We start from the raw sequence: 24827 nt of genomic DNA, 5'->3' as shown, positions 1-24827 counted from the left end.
GTCTAAGGATGCGGTCACAGTTGGGACTAGACCAGGATTACAATAGGACCAGACTAAACCAGACTTAAATAAAGAACAAATCAAGTGAGCGCACATCTCTCTCAACACCAACAACTCTTCATCAGTATAATAACAGGTAAAATGACTGAATGACTGAATTAAGATCAAACCAGTTGTACAGATTAAACCAAGACTAAACCAGGACTAAACCTGGACTAAACTAGATAAGTGTCTTAAACTTAACAAAATGAGGACTTGAACCCTCCATAGACTCCTGAATATCCCCATGAGATGTTTGTGAACCACTAATACTTTTTCCACAGTTTGAGAACCACAAATCTATGGTAAAATAGTAAATGGTCACTTTCAAGGAACCATTCACACACACATTCATACTCCAATGTACACGGACAGTGGGACGAGGTGTGTTCAGTGTTTTGCCCAAGGACACAACAGCTGGGAGATGGAACCGGTGTGGGTCAGTGGATTTGAGCCCTCTACCAATGATGTTTTCGTCGAGAGCAGGATTCGAACCACCAGCCTTCGGATCAGTGGATAAACACTCTACAAGCTACTGTTGTCCTACTTCAAACCCAATGACCTACTGAAGAATACACACAGTACAAAAGGAGTGATATGAAATGAACATATATGATCCAGAAAAAAATCCCACAAGAAACAAACGATGGCAAGAACCTGATGTGCACTATGGTGGTGGATTAGGACTGGATTGGATACACGCTGCCTGCTCTTAAAATAGTAACTGTTGACACTGATATGAGTCAGAAATCTTATCTTTAAGTAGTTTGCCAGATAAACAGGAATTATGCACAGTAAAAAGCAAATAATAGTCATTTTAACTTGGTCACTATGAATAAATTGTATTCGATTTATTTTCTCATATCAGTTTTGTCAGTTTAAAACAAAGACCATTAGCAATCTATTAATAATGTAACTTCAAAGACCTTTGTTTGTCCCTATAGGCAACCGTAGCTGTTCACAAGCTTTCGCAGTAGATTCCTTAAAAGTATTAGACAGGACATATCCCATTGGGGGTATGCTGCCCAAGGACTGATAGTAGGCTATAATTATGGATTAGTAATGCAAGTGTTTGTTCGACTGAATGGGATGAACACATTGTGGTCTCAAGTGAATTGGACTGACCTGGATTTGGAGGATTAGGATTTTCAAATCTTAAACACTATTTCTGTGATTACTTTCAAGAGCACAGTAATAAACCTATAGACATTCTAAGGTGCAAACTACTTGAACTTTCTGTTTATACTTTTCATGTCATTCATCTATGTAGAACTATATAGAACAGGTATTTTATGGCACATGTGGCAAATACGGTCCATGAGATACTCAGGGGTCACTTACAGTTCAAGTCCAACCATTTTTTTGGGCCAATTTCATGTTGTTTTTTTTCAACAGTTTTATTGAGTATTTTTGCAGATCCACACTGACCTTAAAACAAAGCAGTTTCTTATTTGTGACATAATCCTTTACAACACATGTGTCTAACTCAAGGCCCCGGGGCCAAATGCGGCCCGCCACGTCATTTTATGTGACCCGTGAGAAGGTCAATTAAGGCTTGACTGTCATTTTAAAATAAGTCTATACTGCTTTAATGTGTGCATTGACAATAAACTAATGAGATTTTCCCAACAAGTGACACTGAGAAATATTTCCAAATAATCATCCCAAATTGTTCAAGAAGAGGAAAATTGTCAGCGTGGAAGGCAGTTTCAAGAAAGGTGCTAAAGGTGAATACAAGTTTGTGCTTTAAGGATAAAATCTGTATCTTATATATCTTTTGTGTAATGAGACGGGGTCGGTACAATCTACATCGACATTTTAACACCAAACACAGAGCTAAGTATGCCAAAGTTAGCCTTCAAGAAAAACAACAAATTGTCCAATAATTAAAATGCTGTTTTTGAAGCAGTGCTGAAGGTGTGCGCTGATCAGATACACACTTTTAAAAATGTCAGTATATCAGGAAATACACAGTTACCCGGAGTTACACAGACACGTAATATTTGCAACTTGAATAAGTAATAAATACAGAAACAATTATTTAACAAGTTTAAAAGTAGTTACATTTATTTTACATGACATTTGTTTACATTTAGTGACATTTATGCTGCCGCACAGTTACATCTGGCCATTGATGGCAGCCATTTTGTTGATGTGGCCCTCGGTGAAAATGAGTTTGACACCTCTGCTTTACAATATCAACCTAATTATAGCATTTAGACCTTACCTGTACTAGGATTGTCAAAAGTATAAAAATCAGATACTCACATCAGCAGAACAGAACCTTTTCTGAATAGCTTTAGAATGATCTTGAGCTATATCAGAACAAGTACAAGACCACATAAACTAGCATAACATCTGTGGACCACTATGTTTGTCCACTGATTTACATGCTAACATAAAATAATTGGAATATTGAGTACAGAGTATCGAGTCTATTACTTAGTATAGAGTTTGAAATTGTAATATTGTGTCAACGCTACTTATTACTGCATTTAATGGAACAAACCCTGTGAGATTCAACCTGCAGGTAGAAAAACAAAAAAAAAAAAAAACAACATCTTTACCAAGCATTAATAATGGTACAATGATGGACTGCAAGATTGAGCCAAAACAAACAAATGAGTCTTCTACATAAGACATTCTTGCACAAATACTTCAAATATGATGTTTCATTGATGCAAAATGAAGTTCTGATCAAATTGCTTTACTTGTATAATGCATGTCCCATTTTTTATTAACAATATTGAACGCTACGATTCAACAAGTCAATAACAGACAGCATCACTATGGACTTTTCATATTTTATACTTTTACATACAAACTTGATTTCAATACTAAGGAATAGACTTGATACTCAGTACAGATGCTGATGCCACAATGATAATAAAAATCACTTTTTCTTTAGACAATATAATGTCATTTTCAACATTTAATAATTATCTTTTATATAACCTTTGTGCCCAGTAGTGGTCCATGGGCATATACTAGTCTATGTGTTTTATACTTGTTCTGATACAGCTCAAGATCATTCTAAAACTATTCAGGAAAGGTTCATTTCTGTCCTGGGAATGTGACTTTTTTTGTATCAATGCCTCAAATGGGTCTAGTATCGATACTGTTGCAGCATCGATTAATATCTGCTTTTCAATTCTTATTTCAAGTCAATTCAACGCTATTATACACATCTAATACACAGAGGCAGCGGTTCAGTGCTCACATTTGATTTGGTTTTGTTTGATCCCAGTTTAGACCTGATGTAGACTTGGCTTGGTCCTGTTTTAGTCCTGGTCAAGACCTGATCTACTCCATGTTTAGTCCTTTGCAACATTTGATCCCTTCATAATAATATAAGCATTTTAAATAACTCTTTTTAAAGCTTTGTGTTAGCTATCAGACTACAAAACATGTTATACTAAGTGATGACAATACTACACATTTTACACTGCACTGTTAATGATGAATTAGGTTATAGAGCACATGTGTCAAACTCAAGGCCCAGGGTCCAAATGTAGCCCGCCACGTCATCTTATGTGGTATATATGACTGTCTTAAAATGTCAGTTTATCAGGAGATATGCATTTACAGTCATATTCCTTACATCTATCCAAACTTGAGGGCAACCATTTTCCTGTTGTGCCCCTCGGTGAAATTGAGTTCGTCACCCCTGTTATAGAGTTTCAAACATTTTTCTTTGAGCCCATGAAAACAACTGCTGCTAAATAACAATGATCTTTCTAGCATGCAGCAGGACAACTCAAATAGACAGTGGACACACCCAGGTAGCAGACGAGCAACCTTTAAACACAAAACATACTGAAACTTCAAACTCAATTTCGATATAAAACAGAGATTAGTAATAGTAGCCAAAAATAACAGTAGCTTCTTTATAATTACAGTGTTGTCCTATATTAGTTTTTATAAGGCATTAATACTTGTCTAAGAGAGTATCTAGTTTCGATTCTAGTTTTAGTATCAATTATTATCTTGGTATCGATTTTCTTTGACAGCTCTACCATAGTCTAGCAGTCCTGTTCTGACTACAGCCCCCTGGTAAACTGACTGTAGTTCATCTGTATTCACATCAGAGGCTGGAGCCACTCATGTGTGCAACCACATCTCCACAGCATCAAGATGCACACACTTTGGCAGCGCACATATATATGCACTCCCCCTCGCCATGTTAAGAGTTCATGTTCAAATGAAGACTGCCGTAGCAACATCAACAAAGTGTTTTTTTATACATATAGATCGTAAATTATATATGACGTGCTTAAAACTGAACCCATTTTGTTTTATAAGAGCTGTATATAAAAGCAAAGCAAGCCAGAAGTCCTAAATACACAACGTTTGTTATTAGGGCTGTAGTTGCTTAATCGTTTAGTACATTAATCGGTTGACGGAGGATGTATATGGGACAACAGCGGAAAAGAGAAGTTAGTGAGTATTTTTTGGGTATTTATATGTAAAAAGTCAGATTATTATGTCTTTTTTCTGTATAACTAGTTGTTTTTGCATGAACTCCTGTGCAGTATAGTCTAAGAGTAGTCTAGAAATACGAAATAGTTTTGAGAGCTTTTGCCACGCCCCCTTTTAAAATTAACTTAACGAACAGCGGGACTCATCTTTAGACCAATTATTTCTTTAGTCGACTACAGCCCTATTTGTAACAGTGATGTATGAGACAAAATGGCACATCTTAGAACAAGTAAAGCTGTATAGACTATGGACATATATATTCAGAGAAGATAACATCAAACAGACTTCAACAGTGGCCCTTTATAAATCGCTGTGATCTGCAGTTTAAAAATGACGCTGACCAAATCAAATGGTACAGTGTGATGTATATAATAACTAAGTGTTTACATGCATGAAGTCAGTTTGCAGTTCAAAATGCCTTATCTGGGACAATACTGTTTTTCCGGTTTATATAAAAATGGGATTTATATGAACAATTACAAAGGAGGATTTTAAAAGAAAGAGTGACTTATTATTTTAATTGCAATAAATAATTAATAGTTCAAAGAGATTAATACAAGCCTCGCCTTTTTGAACACCTCTTGTATGCTTTTGCAGTTGAACTCTTCAGTATAAAATTCAGATAATACATGTGTCTGAAGACCATATATAGACAGTTGCTTAAATAAATCCACAAGTCTATTTATTCTCCTTTCTCACCGCCTTCACGCTCCTATCAGCAGCAGCCATATTGTCTTACATAAACTGACTCTCCTCGCTGTTTGAAGTCAGGCGGATTCCAAACATGAGCCCACTGCAGCTTGCACGCTCTGGTCTTGTTGCATAACTGTAAATTCAGGCAGTTAATTTCTCTCTTTATGCTAACCTATTCCTTTTAGTTTCAATTACAAAGAACTCATCCCCGCACTGTCAGCCTTATGATACAATATAAGACAGGATTTATGTAATGCTGTAATCAAAGGGGGTTTGGGTCATGTGATGTTAGAGCTGTAGCATATGTCAGTCACTTCAGGCAGAAGCTAAAATGATTTCCCTAGAGATTGTGTTGTCGCTGATGAAGAAAAAAGCAGTATTATATGTGCCTGTGTGTGTTGCTATAAAATAAAATGTCATATTGGTCCTGTTTAGGTTTAGTCCATGTTTAGTCCCAATTCTGCTGTGATATGTGTAAAACTGTTAACGTGATTGGCATATATTTTGTTTTGATCATCATTTATAACATTTAACGCATTAGTTATGACATTACATTATTTCCTTAGAGACCGCATAGTCACTAACGAAGTCCAAAGCAATATTGTGGTCTGCTATGGTTTATATGTCCCTGTCTGTTCTGCTATAAACTGTATAGCTGCATATGAAAGTTGAGGATTCCCCATGCTTAAACCTCTAAAGAGCAGACAGCGATGAACACAAAGATGCTGTAAAGAGATACACTTGTTTATAGTTATGAATAGTTCACTGTGACAATACCTCTACATTAGAAAGTGCAGAAACATACACAGGAATACAAGTTTGAGTTTCTCTGATTAATTCTTTCTGTTGGAGGCTCATCTTCATCCAGGAAAAACACAGCTCTGGAGTTAAGAATAAATCAAAATAGTGTAATGCCAATACCCAAAGATTAGACCTCTACAAACAAGCTGTATGAGAGACCTCCATCATTTAAACAGCTTATATTTCTATTGCACACAGATCTGAATTCTGAAAAACATAAATTGCATATCTAATGACAATTTTATTTTGTTCTATAACACAGCCTCCCTCTCATAAGCCTGTTTTCCACTGACATGGTTCGCTGGGAGCCGCCGCATTGGAGTGCGTCTGTTTGGTGCAGCTCCCTCCAACTGAGTTGTGTTTCCATGCTCCAGGCACGGCTCCGAGTCTGGGGGCAGGTCTCTGACGTCACCCAAACATAACTAAAATTAACTTAATAAATAAAATCTAAATCATACTCATAATCATAAGGCTGACCTCAGCGAATCACCAAAAGATGTTTAATAATTACAAGTTTGTGGCACTGTGAAATGAGGCAAAAGTCACAGTAAACACAACACATTTATATTTTTTTCACTTCTCTGTGGCTCTACACCACGTTTCAACCTCTCTTTATGTAATGCAGTAGATTTGGCTCATGTTAGATGCATTATGCACGGGCCATATGATATGGTCAACCTTTATACGCAAGTCAGAGTTTTATGTTTATATCAGCTTTTTGCCATCTTGTTTTTGTCTGAGTCTGCATTTTCTATTGTCTTGTTATCATCATGTTTGGTTGTTAACCACGCCTGGAGCCACAGCATCTCGGCCGCAGACCCCTCTGGGACCTAGTACCCCTCAGGGTCAGACCCCTCTGGGAGCTAGTACCCCTTCATCATGCAGTAATAAGGACCAATTCCCAACATCAACTCCTCAATCTACCTCTACCTTTGTTCCACCTCACCCAGATTGAATGTTATTATTAGACAAACACAATGATACAATTAAGCATCTCACAAGTTTAGCAAAAAAATGAAAAGACAGGCACAAAGAATAAAATATATACATGTGCAGAATAACATGGTTATTATATGGCTCTGCCCACTGTGGATAAACTAAAGATGAGACAAAGAGGTGATTGAGACATGTCTACGATGCGTCTAAACTGTGTCTAAAATATTATAACTTTTCAGAATCTACTACCAGAATTGGTGATGATATTTCTACAGGCCTACATCAAAACTGTAAGTGATTCCTTATGGATAATTATTCTTATTGCAAATGTGTTAAAGGCCTATTTTATTTTTTACCCAAACAAGACTGTGAAAGATTAAACTTTTTTTGTCTTGTTTTGCCTGGGATGTTTTGCACTAGGGCATTATTATTTATGAGACCCTCCAAGAGAAAGCTTGTACTGCACTTTCATGCTAACTAGCCATTCTCTCAAATGGATGATGATTTTATTTTTGATGTTAAATAGCAGATACTGACATGCATTGGAAGTTACTGTAGAGTTAGTGCTGGGTCAGTGGGACTTTGACACTAACAAATGCTATGGCTCCATCTGCCACTACTGTAGATAGAACAACCCTTTCAGTCAATCTGGGTCACCCTGACACCAAAACGCCCCCGATCTAATTTTATCACTATGAAACTAAACAAAGCCACGGAAACCACCTTATTCCTCTTTGCCCAGTGTCAACAATCCCTGGCTTTGTATGCTAGCTTCTGTGCAAACAATCATTCAATCCTATTAGCTAGCCATCACCACCAACGTGCCACTTTACGGCAGGAAATGGCCTTCTCCTGACCTTTGACCTGAGGTGAACAAGGGGTTGTAAAAAGTAGAGCTTATTCTTATTGAAATGCAGCAGAGCAGTTAGCGTTATAATGTATTCTCTCAACACATGAAACCATCCATGTGTGTAAACCCACACACATGATTACGCCTGGGTCCCTGTAGCCCCAGGACACTGCTGACGATGTCATGAAATAAAAGAGGCTTAAAGGGCCATAAAATCAGGTTCATGAAGTCCCCTGCTCTTAACAAGGACTAATTGTACAAGAATGGCCAGTTCAAATGACAAATTATTTTTGCAGTTCTCCAAGTGGAATAGTTTGATGTTAATTAGTCTTCTTTTAATCTTGAGTAGCGTGAAAAATATATTTATATGTATATGTATATTTCACAAAATGCTATCTTCTTTAAATAAGTTCGGCACAAGAAGATACAACATAGTTTAGAGTTTCCTATTTGTCAACTGAATCTGCACTAGGTAACTTCTGGTGGTGGGTCACCTGCTTGTCTCTAGAGATATTGCAGCTTCACATATAATATTCCACAGAATGGCATTAAACAGATCTATAGTATGTATTTTATTACAGGTGTTTTATTGCTAAACAATAAAGAGAAAAACATGAGTGGGGTCGCCTCTTCTCAGATCTGCCTTGTAACTTGGCCTGGCGGTGTCAGTTGCTTTTCTCCATGTAGATCAATGCCATACTGTAGAACATTGTAGGTAAAGCAATAACATCTCCATGACGACAAGCAGGTAGTTGGACACTCCACTGGAAAAGCTACATAGTGCATCTTTATAGTGAGGAATAGAAAATAAAAATCTTGTCTTGTCTTTTGCTATTTTATTATCGTGTGCATTGAACGTTCCAGTATTACAATGCTTCTCAAAATTTCAAAATCCAAATCTAGCTTTAATATTTAATGATTTTTCTCATTCGAGCCACATTCTGTCTGTTTACCAGCTCGAGGATAGAGCTACAGAGCCACCATGGGAGCAATAACTAAAGATATGAGGATGCTCCCATTTCCATATCCACACAGCCTCCTGGAGAGAGCGACATATTTCACATCCATCCAATCACAGCCCACTCAGAGAGACCCCACCCCCACCACTGCTCCTGAGGGTGCAATACCTCACCAAACTGTGTTCTCTCATTTGCATATCACCTTTTCTGCACATACATTACTGGCACATCGACATATGTTCAGTGAATTAATTTGACATTTGACAAACACTGGAAATAATACAAGAGAAGTAGGAGATATTTCCATGGGTTTCAGAATAATGAAAAATTACCACTGTTGCCATAGTTATTAACAAATCAAAAACAAAACATGACATCTTTTGAATCAGAAAGAGCTCTCAAAATGTTGCATATAAGAGGAAGCTGAAATACACGTTTAGAAAAATGTGTCATGTGTAAATATTATAAGCAATAGTATAAGTATGCAGACTACGTTTACCGGCGCAGTGGAGAGCTAAAATATTGACGTATTGTTGTCATAGTGATAGTCCAAACATATTAGCAAAAAGTAGCCATTGTCGCAGTGGCCCAGGACTAACCCTCATTCTCATCTATGTACCTTTAGAAGTGTTTTGCCAAAGGAAACAATGATAGTGTGCATCGGAGAGAGAGATTTGAACTACAACAGGATAACGCTTTATCTCCTGAGAACAGCTACATGTTTCATTCTAAATCCACTCCCTCTCCTTCCATTACATTCATGATCATCTGCCCCAACAGATAAGCACATCACATGTTATAAACCACACTGAGATACCAAGTCATTTTACATCTGCAATTCTCATCAATCTGCCATCGTTTCCCATGTTAGCAGAATCTGGTGAATCGTAGGGCCCTTTAAATCCTGTTATGATTCGAATGCTGTGTTTGTTGGCGTGCTAAGAGGATTCTGCTACTATCCGACAACATAGCACTCTTTTATGTATGACTCACGCCTCATCTCCACATGCTGGCCCCATGTGTGAAATATTTGATGTGGTAAAGCAAACAAAATGGCAGCCGACACAGTGCAGAGACAGCATAAAACATAGAGGCTTGTATCTTTCTTCTCTCCGCAGCTTCTTTTTAAAATGATGTACTTATTTTTGGTCCAAATTGACATGTAAAGCTTGTAACAGCCAGTTGGACTAAAATAGATCCTTGGTTTTGTAGCGGTAATAGTACACAGTGGTGTATTTGCGTTGACTGAAAAAGCAATGACTGAAAATAATGCTGTTGCAGGACATGAGTCACTCCCAGTGAAGAAAGCGGATTTTATTTATAGTCTTAGAAACATTTCGAGGTCTTTTGTGGTTATATTATGGAGCAGTAGTTGTTAAAAGCCACAATATTTGACAATTAACGTTTGAACTTGGCAAACGCCTTCTAGGAACTTACAGCTCACCAACATAATTAATTGTTGGAGAGTGTTTGTCCACTGATCTGAAAGTTGGCGGTTCAAATCCATAAACATCACAGGTTGGCGCTGCGATTCTAGCTCCCACAGATGAAGGAAAGACACTTAACCCACCTCGCCCGAGTGTCTCATTCACTTTTTACATATACAATATTGTAACGTCCATACCAGTAAACAAAAAAACAATACAACAGCAATATAACACTAATAATATTGAGGTTAGGGTTGCTGCTACTGCTTTTGACAGGGACTCGAGAATGGGTCAAATGCAGAAGAAAACGAAAGACTACCTCAACCGTATAAGAAATTGTATTGTAACTGTGTGTTTGTCTATACATTATCATTCTTTTGAAACCTTTCTAGCCCTCAGTTGTTGCTGTTCAGGAGCATCTTTTGACCACTTTAAATAGGCAATTCAATTAATTATTTCAGATGTTGCCAAAATATCACATCAATCCAATAAAGATTACACATTTTTTCATTATACGTCAATAGCTTACATGCAATCAAACCAAAAAGCAGAGCGGCCATTTTGAGGCCTTGTCCAACTCTGTTTTAGGAACCCATTTCACCAAGACAAAGAGAAGACAGCAGCTTGCATACCCTCTGATGTAACGTTACACAAGCCCTGCACCGTGACTCACTAAAACTATTCCTCCTCTGAGTCCAAGTGTTAAGTGCTCAGTTCCCCACATCTATTATTCAAGTGTAAAAGTCACGATGTATTCAAGTACACTGCACTAAACGCGTCGCCATAGACACAGGTAGGATCTGTGCAGATGGACTCAACATAAGCAATTTCACAGTGATGTGGACCGATGCAGCTTGGTTATCTTATTATGAAATGCTAATTATGTGACTGTTATATTAGCAAGCAAACATTACCTACAAAAATGATTACGTATTTAAACTGTCTTCTTGATGTAAATTCTGGTCTGCATTCTAAAAAAAAGATATTGGCTATTATAGACAACCTTATATCAACAATAATCTAGTCCAAAGAGGTTGATCTGATCTCTTGTTTTTCCAGACCAAGGTTTAGTTTTTTTTTTTTTTTCCATACTTGACAATTTGGACTGCTCACTAGTGATCTTCCTCACATTTGGTGCTGTCTTCCTACCGGTGGAGGAAGACGACAGCGCCATCTGCAGTCTGACTTCTTCAGGACAGTATCCCAGGTGTGTGAGAATAAAAAGACCCCTTCATCCCAGTTTAAAGTCCAGTGGGCGTGCTTCTGTATTTCGATTGCCTCCTTAATCCAGCAATGATGTTTGTTTTTCCCTGTCTTTATGATGTTTGCTCCTTCTCAAAGCCACTAACCACTCCTTTGAAGATAGTGAGGTTCAGATCTTAGCCAGAGAAAAGAAATCATTTGAGAGGGAAGTTAAAGAAGCAATTTGTGTGTGTCCACCTGCAATCTGACTTGGATGAGCAGCGAAACATCTTCACTCCTACAACTTTTTGTCCAGTTGACAGATTTAACTTTGACTTTTACTAGAGTGAGAGTACACAGACGTCCATCCTAGTTCATAATGTGGTTCTCTCTTTTACAATGGTCAGAAATGTCAGATTTGAGTTGCTTCCTTGTGTTTTATTGCTCATGTGCACACCTTCTCACATTCTGTCCTATGTTCCTGTTACCTTGTTCTAAATGCCCTCCTTTTTTACTCTCACACACCTTAGATACTGTCCTGAAAAAGTCAGAGAGGACCAGACACTTCACAGCAACATCACATGGCCACTTTGAGGAAGACCGCTGGAGTGCAATTGAAACGGTCAGGTATGAAAACACACTAAACCTTGCTCTGAGAAAACAATCTATTTTATTTCATGCAAACCAAAAATATGATCATTATCTGATTTCTAGAGTAATCCAATTATGACATGGCATATAAACAACACAAGTAATCTGATTTCTTTTTTCTAATGATCTGATTTTTACTACCCATGTAAAAGTATTGATTAGATGCAAAAAGAATAAGACTGCTGAAGTGTTGATCACAATAACTGATTTGTTATTTAAAAGCCTTGATTGGTGATGGTTTGATACAGATGTTTTTTACCCATGTGCTGAATTTCCACTCCTGCATTTGCTGACAGCCAGGAGACTCCAGACTACTTGTGCTAAATGTAAGATAATGGAGGCTAAATGTTCCTATTTGCATTTTCCACTATTTTCTGGCAAAATGTTCCATTTTACATATTCATTAGGGCAGAGGCAAAACCAGCTGTGTCAGCGACTCTGCACCTGCCAGACCCACAGCTCAGCACTGGTAAAGGGCATTCTTTGCTTCACTGTTTCTCACATTAGACAAACTAAACAAAATTTTCTCCTTCCACTCAATCCTAGCAATGCAATTTTTAACTTCTGTTTTCAATCATTTATTTTTCTAATACATTTTTATATGATCTGATCTATTTTTACACAGTCTACACATTTATTTCAGTTTGTAAAAGGGGTGTGCCATTAATTAAATTGATATTCGGTAATGCCAATGATCAGCTTGAGCCTTTATAATGGAGACATCTAGACAATTTTACCTCTGTGAATAAAAGCACATGATTTGGAGCAGAGTTTAGACTTTAGAAAAATACATGTGACTATGTGTTATGTTAAATGGCAATTGTGTAACATTTGTTTGCATGCGAGAAGTTATCACTGAGAGTAGTTTCAGTGTAGTACACAGTGTATAAATCCCAGTATCTCAAACCAGTACCATCAATTGAAAAAGGCTTCTGGATGGGAGCGGAAACTGATTGTAAATTCAGTGAAACATTATCTACAGCTTTTTTATTTATTTATTGTTACCATATCAACCAGGCTTAATTGGTAAAATGCACTGTTGCTATTCAAATTATTATATATTGCACAAAATGCCTTTGGGTGCGTCTAGTCCAAATATGAATGACATTTTAAAATCTTTCCAGAAGGAGCATGACAAAAGAGGTTACAGCTTGTCCTTCCAAACTGTCAACCCAAACCTCTCCGTCTGAATATTAATAAGAAGATGCTGTTTTCTCCATATCTGCGTTGAGGCTAGATAAATGCAACAATAAATCCAATGCCAGGGTGTGTTTCCTGTCAGCGGGAGGAGGGGGGTTATAGAATGTGAATGGAATGAGGTGAGGACAAGGGCGAGGCTGTGATTTAGGGGTTTTCCTATTGGAGCAGTGGATCTGCTTATCAGGGCTGGGCTCCATGGAAACAACACCAGCGAAATCGACGAGATAGCAACAGAAGAATGGACATTAGCAAATATTATCCAAGTTCAGCCAGTTCATTCATATATAATGTGCATGTATTCTTTTCAAGCAAGTCGTGAATGTGGGACGTAAGAATAGAAAAATTCATATCACAATTTTTAGAGCTGTCATGATGCCTGTATTTTCTGTCTCCCTGTGTGCTCTCCCCCTCCCCTCACCTGTCTGAGCCTGGAACTGGGCGGAGTTCCTTACTCCTCCCACGCGCACCTGGAGCGCATCTGCGCAATCACCTCCACCTGCTGCCGAGTATATGAGGGCTCGGCAGAAGACACTTGGAGCCAGATCGTCCGCATGTTTAACGTGAATGTTCCAGCTCAGTTTTGTATTTTGTTGCCTGCCTGCTCGCCTCTTACCGGATTTTTGCTACTCCTCAGATTCCTGCTCTCCCGCTCGTTCCTGCTCCTGACTCTGCGCTCCAGCTCCGGTACAGTCCACCCTTTGCCTTCGCCTCCTGTCCTGTCTTGGTCTCCGGCTTGCTTCCCGTCTCCTGCCCTGGCCCCCGCTCTCTGGATTACTCCTGCTCGGTCCTCCGCGGTCCTGTTCCTGGTCCTGTCATGCTCCGACCCTGGCTGTCTCTGTGCCCGCTCTGGACTACTCCTGCTCAGCTTGCCCTGGTCTCGTCCCGCTGGCCTTCCCGTTCCCGCTCTGCACAACGCCCGTCTGGTCTGCCTCCCGCTCCCTGCTCCCCGTGTGTGATTAATGAATTATTGACTATTTCTGCACAAACTGTAAATAAACACTGTGAACTTCCCCCGAGTCTGCACTCCTTGGTCCGCACCTGCACCTGCCATTACGACAAGAACCAAGATCATGGTTTTGAGTTTCTTCACGATACATGTAGACTTAGTGTTTTTATGCTGTTTTGGGAGGTAACTAATGCTATCTGCTGCTGGTGAGAGTTCAAACGTCATGTCACTCTATCAGATCCTGACAGAGGCTAACCAATAGGGGGAGTGGGTGGGGATAGAAACCTATATAGTTTCCCTATAAGAAGAAATTACTTATTTTTTGAGCAGCACTGCAAATTTGGGATGCCCTGGACAGTCGCTAGTCCCATCCTGGTTTGAGTATGAATTACATTTTTCATCTTTAAGTGTATATTGACATCATTTTGAAAGACATGTTTTAAGCCACCATCCTGCACATATTTCATTACAGCTACATCATTGCACTGTTCATGACTGCCATCGCATGTATAAGCTGTTGAATACCCACATACTAATCAACTTTGAAAACTAATACTAAATCTAGAGACTCATTTGAGCAAGTATCAATACTGAAAAAAGAATGGTCTTGATCTATGTCAGAGCTAGTATAAGAAAAAACAAGTGGTGATATCAAATAAACAGTTGAAAATTTGATTCTATTGTCTACAAAATTTTGTTATCACTGTGGAATCAAGTATCGGGCCTTATCCTTAGAGTTAAATTCAAGTTTAAATGTTATAATTGTCACAACGCTATAATGAACAAGGACAAAATGTACTGAAACGCGCCATATAGAAACAAGTGCCTTCAATCACCTGCTGCTATATCCCTCACTGGGACACCTGGCACCAACGACACACTTATTACACATCATGTCCTCTATGTTGTTAAAAATGTGTCAAAAGAAACATAAAGTGGGGGGTGTTTGGGGTCATTAATGCAAGTGAAAGTGGAGTTGGAGGGGGGTAGGTGGGATTCAGAGCAGAGGGTATTGAGTCGGGGGCTGTGGGAGTCGCTCACAATGAAAGCAACAACCACTGAAGCAATTTGTGTATAGGGATCCAGAGGAATTAGAAGAGCCGGTTCAGGAATTTTACGATCTCATAAATGTCAGAGAGGAGAGATGTAAGTGCAAAATACAGCAGATGTTACACCTGTGTGTCATAGAATCTCAAATAGAAAATAGAAACCACAGGAGAGACATGTAAGATTAATGTTGGTATGTAAATTATCAGAATACTGGTCATGTTACAGATACAGCAGCAGCTATACCATGCGAGTTACACTGTCTATACACTTAAGCACCTATAGACTGAAGCTTGTGAGTCACAATGCAAAAATATAACTGAATTGTGATGCAAACAAAAAAGACTTGACACTCAATAAAAATTTTGATACCACAACCATAATAAAAACACTCTATTTTCAACACGAAATATGAATTCTTAATGTGTTCTTACAATAGCTCAAGTCATACAGCACTATTTTTTTTTAAATCCAAATTTGTCCTCTCTTTATGTGCTTTTCAAGTATCAATACCTGACCAAATAACAACCATATGTGTGTGTGAAATACTTGTCTTATTCAAATCATTTTGGATTAAAGATGAAGTAAACAGCTTTTTATGAATTAAGTTTGGTGTCATTTGACGGTTGGATGCTCTTACTTTCACAGCTGGTGTTTTGGACAGTCTTACAGTCTTTGTTAAGTGCTATGGCAGTTTGACACAATATTGAATCAACTTCAGCTGCATGGATGATTACAATAGTATAATTTGCAATGTAATGTAATAATGTAAATTGATTCTTGCACTACTAAACCATCAGCTTCCCACTCACTTTGCGGTAGAACTACACCACATTAGCATGATACACAAAAAGGTTGAGCTTGAGATTTGGCTTTGGACTATTTGAAGCTAACATGATGCAATAACAAACATAAAAAGCCAACCCAGCACTGCTCCAAACCACATGCCTCATAAAAGATGGATTAGAGCCATAATGCAAAAGTGCCTCTTTGCTGCATCACTTCTGAATATGGTGCAAAAACAGTACAAAAACACTGCACTCTCTCTCTCTCCCTGCTTATGTTTCGGAGGAGGCATTGCAGAGGCCAGGCTCCTGCCTGGTGCCCCTGGTCAACTGCACTGCAGCACTATAAATTTACCCCCACCCCTCCAGCGGTGCACTGGAAACTCTGCTAAACGCCGTCATGACCCGAGACCTCCTCCTGTGGTTTACACAGGAGTGGCTATGTGCACGCACCTGACTACACAACGTGCCGTAATGTCCAGCGTAAACGTGCATTCATGTTGAACCGAGCGGACTAATACAGGACTTACAGCAGCACTGGGGCAGGGATAAGGTCTCATGTCTCAAAGGCATGTGATACATCCCTTTGTGTCTGCATTAGTGTAAAGATGATGGTCTGATTAGTACAAGGCCAATAGTAACTCATATTATAAGAAGTAAATGGGACTTTCTTTGCACTCTGTGATGGGTATTTTACAGTTCTTACTAAAAAATATCTGAAGGAAACTCCAAATGTATCAAGAAATTTGATTTTAAGAAGGTACAGTTATAATGGCCCACACTATTTCTTTAAAAGAGACGTATTATGCAAAACCAACTTTTAAGAGATTATAACCATTTTATAACTGTTTTTCCTTTTCATTTACCCATTCGATTACACATGTATTTAGAGTGATTCATGCATGTTTGAAATTATTATTGTGCTGCGTTCAAGACACAGCTCTGGAAAAGTGCATTTTCCCTCACCCCCATACAAGCCTATTGCTTTTCTTTTTACTTTGTTTTTGTTTGTTTTTTTGTTGTTTTTTTGGGTTGTTTTTTTTTTGATGGTGAGATTTAAAATGTTTAAAGAATTTGATCTACGTGTTTCAGACTGACACAGTTAGCTTTATAAAAGTCACATAGTATTTCTGTTTTGCTGAAATTAAAAATGAATGAAATTGATTAATTGTGAACATGTATTTGAGCTGAATTCATGTATTTTGAGATGCTATTCTGAGCACCAATCACTCAAAGATTGTACATCAAAAAAATCAGCTTTCTAAATGGGGCCTGTCTACTTTTAGCTGCTCGCGCTCATGGTGTGTCATTGAAGTATTCCCGCTCGCATTGATCCAACATGGCAGCCATTCAGTCGTCTCTGTCCTCGGTGCTGGACCCATTCTCCCTCCTTCAGTGATCAAAAGAGCAGTAATAGAACAGGAGGGGACAGATGGCCCATGAAGACACACACGTCTGAATACTGCGCATTAAAAAAAACATCAAACCTAAAAGTTTCACTTGGGTGGTTATTTCAGTTGTTGGTAGCAGACATGGACTGGAGCACCAAAAGCATTGAGAAGAGGATCTGTACACATTTTTCCCATGTATTTAAGTTTGTCTCACCCCAGTACAGATGTATTGTATACGCAGCTCTTGAGGTCAACATAAGTCAGCTGCATACTCTGTAAACTCTACTCTGTCTTTGAGAGCTGTGAAAAAGCAATTATAAACTCACTGTAGTGGATAATTAGGATCATGGATTGTATAAAGTAAGTGAGGAATAACTTTGGATCACTGCAAACAGCTTATGAACAACCTCTGTTTTTACATTTTTAAGACAGTAAAAATTTGGTGAAGCACTTTTAATTAGTTCATACAGGTACTTGGTAATATTTTTCGATTGAGCAGATGCAGCGCCATTGCTACTGCATCAACGTTTCTCTGATTATGGTTACAATAAGTAAACAAACCATGTCGTATAAATGTGAGCCATGCACCTAGTTGTTGCTATGCAGTGAGTAAACGACACAAAAACGCAATGTATCCTTGAAACAACAATAAATCAAACTAACGTAAACTTATTTTTTTGTATTTGTCAATAGCTGAGCTGCTTTCTCTCTTTTAATGGTAATTTTATGATTATTTGTGATTATTTATGTTTTGATTTGTGTGATTTTAATGTCTTTCTTATTCTGTAAAGCACTTTGAATTACCTTGCGTACGAATTGTGCTATACAAATAAACTTGCCTTGCCTTGCCTTTGAGCTTTCTGTGATCAAAGTACTATACTTGTCTACCATGTTTACTCCTGAGTCTTAGCAGGACCGCGTGACAACATTGGAAATGATCAATGATGCTTTAGAGCAAAACATGTAAAATAAATGTAAAATTGAACTAACAGGACCACCTCACGCCAAAGGAGACGGCTTATTTGTAACTTCGACACTGTGGGGCTGAAGAGGGAGAGGGGTGTGTATCGGTCAGTGGTGCAATAATAAACTATAGAGGAGTTAAACCAGTTTAAACCACAAAGGTAAAGAGGCTCACTGGATCAGATACTACATAATAAACCTGTAATGCACATTTACATATATATTTATAGCAGATAGAATTTTACTGACCAAAATAAATGTTAGTTGGTACAGTGTTTGTCCACTGGTCTGAAGGCTGATCATTTGAATCCCACCCTCGACATAAACATCATTGGTAGATCAGTGGTCATGTGATTCCATCTATTACAGATGAACACTGTTGTTGTGTCCTTGGGCAAGATGCCCCGAGTGCCTGTATACACTGGTGTACCTCTATATAAAAGTGTGACCATTGACCATTTACCATATACATCATCAACAACATTACATCTAAAAACTAAAGTCATGACAGTTGAACTGGAAGAGAAAAAAACAACACATTGTTTGCTGTTTCTTTATAAGATTCAAAATGTCTAAACCAACATTTAAAAGTGTCATTTAATAACTATGACACAGAATTTGATATGATCCTTGGGTACATGATGACACAGAGTGAACACATGCTCCATAACATTACAGTAAATGTCCCAGCACTTGAGCAGTGTTTGTCAGCACAGAACAATAGCTGTGTGTTTCTGTGAACAATCATGAGCAGTGACTATGCAGTGAGTCACCATGTGCCCTCACGCTCTGTCTGCGTAGACCTGACTCGGCTCCAGGCTGCTGCTGTGCTGATAACACTGGTGCTACTGGGCCTTCTTCTAGTATGGATTCTTTGGGAGTAGGATCATTTAGAGTTTTTAATTTAGTCCAAGTTTGGCCCTGGTTTGGTCCTTTTTGTCTTTGTCTTGGATTTACTCTTATTTAGATCCACATTAGCCTCAATTCAGTCCTGGTTCAATTCTGACTGGGGTGAAGTCTGTCCTGCTCTTATTTCTGGTTTAGACCTGGTTTGGTCCATGTTGTGGTTCAGTTCTGGTGTTTACTTTTGGTTTATATTGTTTTTAGACAACATTTTCGAGTAATCCTGATGGTGTTGATTTATATGAGAACTAGTATAAGACCATGTAATATGTATAGAAATGAACAGAAATTATGAGTAGAAAATGTCTATTGTAAAAAAAAAAGTGTTTTGATGAGCATTGTGGTAATAAAATCAGCATCAAGTTAAAGGTTTATTTCCTTTTAGAACTGAATAAGTCTTTGTTCAGAATACTATAGTTGGTTATGGTTTAGTTTTAGCCTAGATCCGCCATGATAAGATAAAGTCCAGTTAACACCATGCCATAATCCACTGATGGTAACATATCTTATACTTAAAATCATATATTTTCAGAAGTCAAGCCATCTTTCGGCTTATGCCACCCCACCCCCTCTTTTGTCTCTTCCTCTCTTTTGCCTCTGCAGTCCGACCAGGCCTTCACGCAGAGTGAGATAGGCCTGGGCAGCTCGTGGCACGGCTCGCCCTCTGGGTCTGCTCCGGTTCACGCTGCAGGCTGTGAACTGCCAGTGTCATGAGCACACAGCTGTCAGACAAACACAGCCCCCTTCTGTACATATCTGCATCTTCGCTTCAAGGTCACTCAGTCGCACGGCAAACTATAGGCGGCAGAGTCCCATGGCTACTTCATGTCTAGCTCTTTTAATAGGATTCTGGATTATATTTGAACATCTTTAATCGCAAATGCTTTAAAAAATCAATACAAAGCTTTACGCCATTAATCACAACTGTAAGCCTCACTTCTCAGCATTGAAATCTATTTGCATTGTATTGTACTGGTCTCCATTCGAAGCTAAACGTCATAAAGAACATAGACATTTCAATATTCAAACATGTATTATTGTTTATTAATTTAAAAGAAGGGCAGTGTTAAGCAGATATGAGTAAGCTGTGTCCAGTGCTAGCATCTAGTTCTGCTCGACTGCCTTCTCGTTAGAATCACTGCCTCATATTGCCGCTGGTCCACTTGTTTGTAATCATTAAATCAAGACCCCCAAAAATCCATTAGTGCGCCAGTAACCTTCCAGGCCGTCCTGTTACCTAATTAAAAAAAATGAAATCACTTTTCACTCTCTGATTCTGCTCTTTTCCATAGCTGTCCTTTCTTTTGTTTGCTATAATTCGACCATCATGACGCACTATTACTTTTATGAATTGCACCATTTCGGCTTAGTGTTCGTTATGCCAAAAGGTGATTCTTATTGTTTCAGATGATGTATATTTTGCTTCTGGGCTACTAGTTAATTGAACTCATTTATTATCATACTTCTATTGTTGAGTATTTACAGTAAGTAGACATAGACTTGTACATGATCATTTGTCTTTATGCGTCGTTGGTCTAGCACATGTTTTTGGCTTGCCTTTGTTCTAGGCTCTGACTGAAGAGCTACCTAAAAATACCAAATACGTTTTGAGTCATAGGCCCCAAATTCATCCCACGTGGACACATCAAACGAATTCAGCCATCTTAATGAATCTTATTTCAATCAGCTACAGTTTCATATGACACATTCTGCGCCATGTATGGTCTGATGATTACAGTAAACAAACACCTGAATCTCAAAAGTAGGCCACTGCTTTTGTCTTGTCTTGATGCGCGTCATGGTGCACTTTGATCCGCTCCTGTGCTCATTAGCATTTCTTTCATACTGTTGGTCCTGCGTCACACATAAACGCTCTCTTGTAATTGAACATTCACCGTCGAATGTTATTATGGAGCCAATTTTATGCAACGTGCGCCACGCTTAATGGCCAGCGCGTGCCATGGCTCAATGGGAGAGTGATGTGCGTCGCCACGGAGACCAGGACGAGGTGTCGAGGTGCGCGTGAATTGTGGGTGGGGGTGTCTGGGTGTCATAGTGCGGGTTTCACCATCAACACCTCCGCACCAACCCCCCCTATACACAGAGGACCACCCCGGTTGTGTGACCAGATCGTCGCGTCAGGCAGATGATCAGGCAAAGAGACTGGGTTTATGAAATAAAGAAAAAATCCCATTCTCAGATTCGGACAACACCCCCTCCTCTGTGCTGTTTATATGGGCTGCCTGTGCCCCCTCCCTCCCACAGACTCCACCGTGGCGCAGTTTACTATTATATGACACGCTCTCAATCAAGTCTACTGCAATCTCTCCGAACCCGCCCTGAATCGAACCAGCCATGCGCTGCTCCAGACACAAAGTGGCACTGTGAACAAACCACTGTTATTAAATGGAGCGTTTCTAAACCCAAATGGCATGTTTTGACAAAAAAAAAACAACCCTCAAAATCGGACCTATTTTGGGCATCCACATTTCCCCTTTTTATGCGACAACACCCCACTTTCAAGTGAGGGAATATAGCCATTCTTTACGTAACAAGGTCTGTTTGAGCTCCTATGCGGTATTTGTGTCTCCTCACACACTGTTGGTCATCACACACAGGAAAAAGCGTCGAGCGCTATCCGAGGTGCTGTACGCTGAAAACGCCCACAGTGAAGATGCGCATTGTAGCGCAGGACATCCATTCTCTCTCTCCTAAACCACAACCATCTTCTACACAGATTTTCACCGGGAGGTCACGCACTGCCGTCGCCACTGTCCTTTACAGCAATTAACCTCGTTAAATCATATTCCATTCATTCGTGAATCCAAACGCAGCGTCCAACAAGTCACGTTTCCCAAACAAGCCACGCGTGTCAATCCAAAGCGCATGATTTAGCGGTAAATTAGCCCAAATGGAGGCTCGTGCCTTACCTGTGGCTGTCCTGGGAGTCCCGCAGTCACAATGGCGGGGAAACGCTCGTATCTCGTAGCTTTTAGCGTTAGCCTCTGTCTGTATGGTGAGCGGGATGCTGCAAAGGCACTGCGCGTTGCCTGGTTCCTCCTCGGCTCTTCTTCAATGGATGAGGGCGGGAGGAGAGAGGGGGGTGGGTGGGGTGGGAGGGGGTGCAGCTCTCCTCAAAGATGGCCGACACGTTTTGACGTCAGCAGCAGCTTTTAATAGATATCTGTCAGAACCAGAGAGGACCAGAGAGGAGTGGGCTTCAGAAAGTCTGCTCCGTCAGGGCTGAACAACACAACATGTGAATATTTCACGTGTTCTCAGTCCTCTAATGCCATGGCCCCTGCCGCATATAGACTCAGCATGGATTATTTATGGACACACCATTTCACTACAAGATGTTGGTTTAGAGGGCTGGATTATCCTCTGCCAAAGATCTGGATAAAACCTAATTTAGCCAGATCAGAATGAGGCTGGCCACTCGGCTGTTCTGCTGCCTGAGTTTCAAAACACTGAACTTCCAATTTCCTCATACTGTAAGAACAACCCAATAACAAATAATACATTCTTTACATGTAAACAGAACTCCAAAATGATAATAGACTACAGTAATAATAATAATACCTCATAATGCCAACATTCTCCTGCTTGTAATTTCCTTCCTTGATTCACCATATTAAATCGTGGACATCCATGTGTTCTGAGATACAATATTGATTTAACTCCATAATCCTTCTACTGCAATTCACTAACAATGGAAACAGCTATTCCAAAATTAGCTTTAAGAGTGACTGATGTGGTTAGGATAAACGACAGAGGACATAACTGTATCAATACTGTGATTTCTGTCCTAGTTCTGATTGTGATTATCCTTAAGTCTTATAAGCCTAGTCTTATATATGTGATCAGACTAGATTTACACATGATCCTGAGGTCAGAGCTGGAGACTATGGAGGAAGACCAATGGGACGTAGTGACAGAAATGAGCTCACAAGATCAAATATGGGGTCAAATATGATTTTTGTGTTCTCTAAAAGGTTAACAGCCCTAAACAATTAGAAGAGTTGATCAGCTGCTTAACCATTTCTTTCACTTACCACCGCCCTCTACATATTAGCAATTAGCGGTTCACCTCAGTGTTCTTGACTACCAACTACAAGAGTGACCACAGACCTGTCATCTGTTCATCTCATTTGTGCCACTCTATAGAGAACAGCGGTAGGTCCAGGGTTTGTCTTTAGTGCTGTAACTGTAGACACAATAACAGTAGCTGTTTAGTTTGAAATTAAATACACACTTCTGGCTTGAACATAATAAATTAGGTTAAAATAGATTTTTTTTTTTAAAACAACCCTACAAATATGGTGCACATTTTAGTAGAATAAGTTGAGGTTGTAGTAAGACCATGCATACAATTGAAGGGTAAATGGAGATGTTATTATTTGCCTGGAATGTTCCATAGTGTGGCATTACGCTCCATGGAAGGTAGCAACGTCACCAGTTCAACAAGTTACAGGTTAGATCTGTGAAGAGACGACTTCACTCAAAGTAAAAATCCATGTTTTTTTTAGCAACGAAATCAATACATTATAATAAGTAATTGAATACATGCAACACAGCTAATCCCATTCTGTAGAACATGACAGGATAAACATTTCCATGGAGACAAGCAAGCGGTGAACCCTCCACCAGAAAAGTTACACAGTGCACCTTTAGTATCGAGTCCTGTTTAGGTGCTGATCTCTGGGCGGGGACGGATGTCATTCATAACACAACAGGAGAAAGCTGCAGGACACACATAAACACGCTCATTAACACTTTTCCGTGTCAGCACAATCTACAACACAACAGCAAACTGCAAATGAGGCCAGCTCCAAATGAAAGCAGCTCTCCTGGGTCTCGCACGGGTCTGTCCTGGGTCCGTCCTGGGTCTGTCCATTCCATAGGCGACGGAGGAATGCACCTTTTTTCATTTGTGCACACACCTGCTTTGTGCTGAGGAGCATGCTAATAGTCAGAACCCTCTTAGGATTTAAACACTATTATGGGCTATTTATTTTCATCAGGTTAAACACTGTATGTACCTGCCATATGTAGATTTTAGTTTTGGAATAGAACTACATTGTCCAATTATTTTAGATGAAGTAAAAAAATTTTATTGATCAATCCCCCTTGCCTCGTCTCCAGAATTTGTTCATTTATTTCAACATTCACATTGAAATTATGCTCAAACATGGACATGGGACCCCTTAATGCACATGTGTCAAACTCAAGGCCCCCGGGCTAAATGTGGCCCCCCACGTCATTTTATGTGGCCCACAACAAGATAAATTAAAAGGTTTGACTGTCTTAAAATGTCAGTTTATCAGGAGATACAGTTATACAGCCATATTTTTACATCTACAGAAATGTATATGTAATATTTGTAACTTGAATAAGAGTGACCGTTTTGCTGATGTGGCCCTTGGTGAAAATATGTTTGACGCCCCTGCCTTAATGGTCCTTAAAAGTGCATCAGATGCCCTGTCAAATGCAGCTTCATAAATGTGTCCACCCTCAGAGCTAAAACTTTACTAACCTGGAATCCCCCAGCAAAGGGGATCATGCATCCGGGTAC

The 24827-nt window shown here is 39.3% G+C and overlaps 1 protein-coding gene across 1 annotated transcript in view; it reads right to left on the bottom strand.

Moving 5' to 3' along the window:
- Positions 1-22329, bottom strand: part of snap25a (synaptosome associated protein 25a) — a 37744-nt gene extending 15415 nt beyond the window's left edge. The window contains exon 1 of the mRNA XM_033990864.2: positions 22183-22329. The gene's annotated coding sequence lies outside the window, so the exon portion shown is untranslated. The remainder of the gene's footprint in view (positions 1-22182) is intronic.
- Between the last annotated feature and the right edge of the window lie 2498 nt (positions 22330-24827).

Source organism: Periophthalmus magnuspinnatus, chromosome 24, assembly GCF_009829125.3.
Source record: "Periophthalmus magnuspinnatus isolate fPerMag1 chromosome 24, fPerMag1.2.pri, whole genome shotgun sequence".
Lineage (NCBI taxonomy): Eukaryota > Metazoa > Chordata > Actinopteri > Gobiiformes > Gobiidae > Periophthalmus > Periophthalmus magnuspinnatus.
The sequence above is the reverse complement of the archived record's forward strand: the minus strand, read 5'-3'. Positions and strand labels throughout refer to the sequence as shown.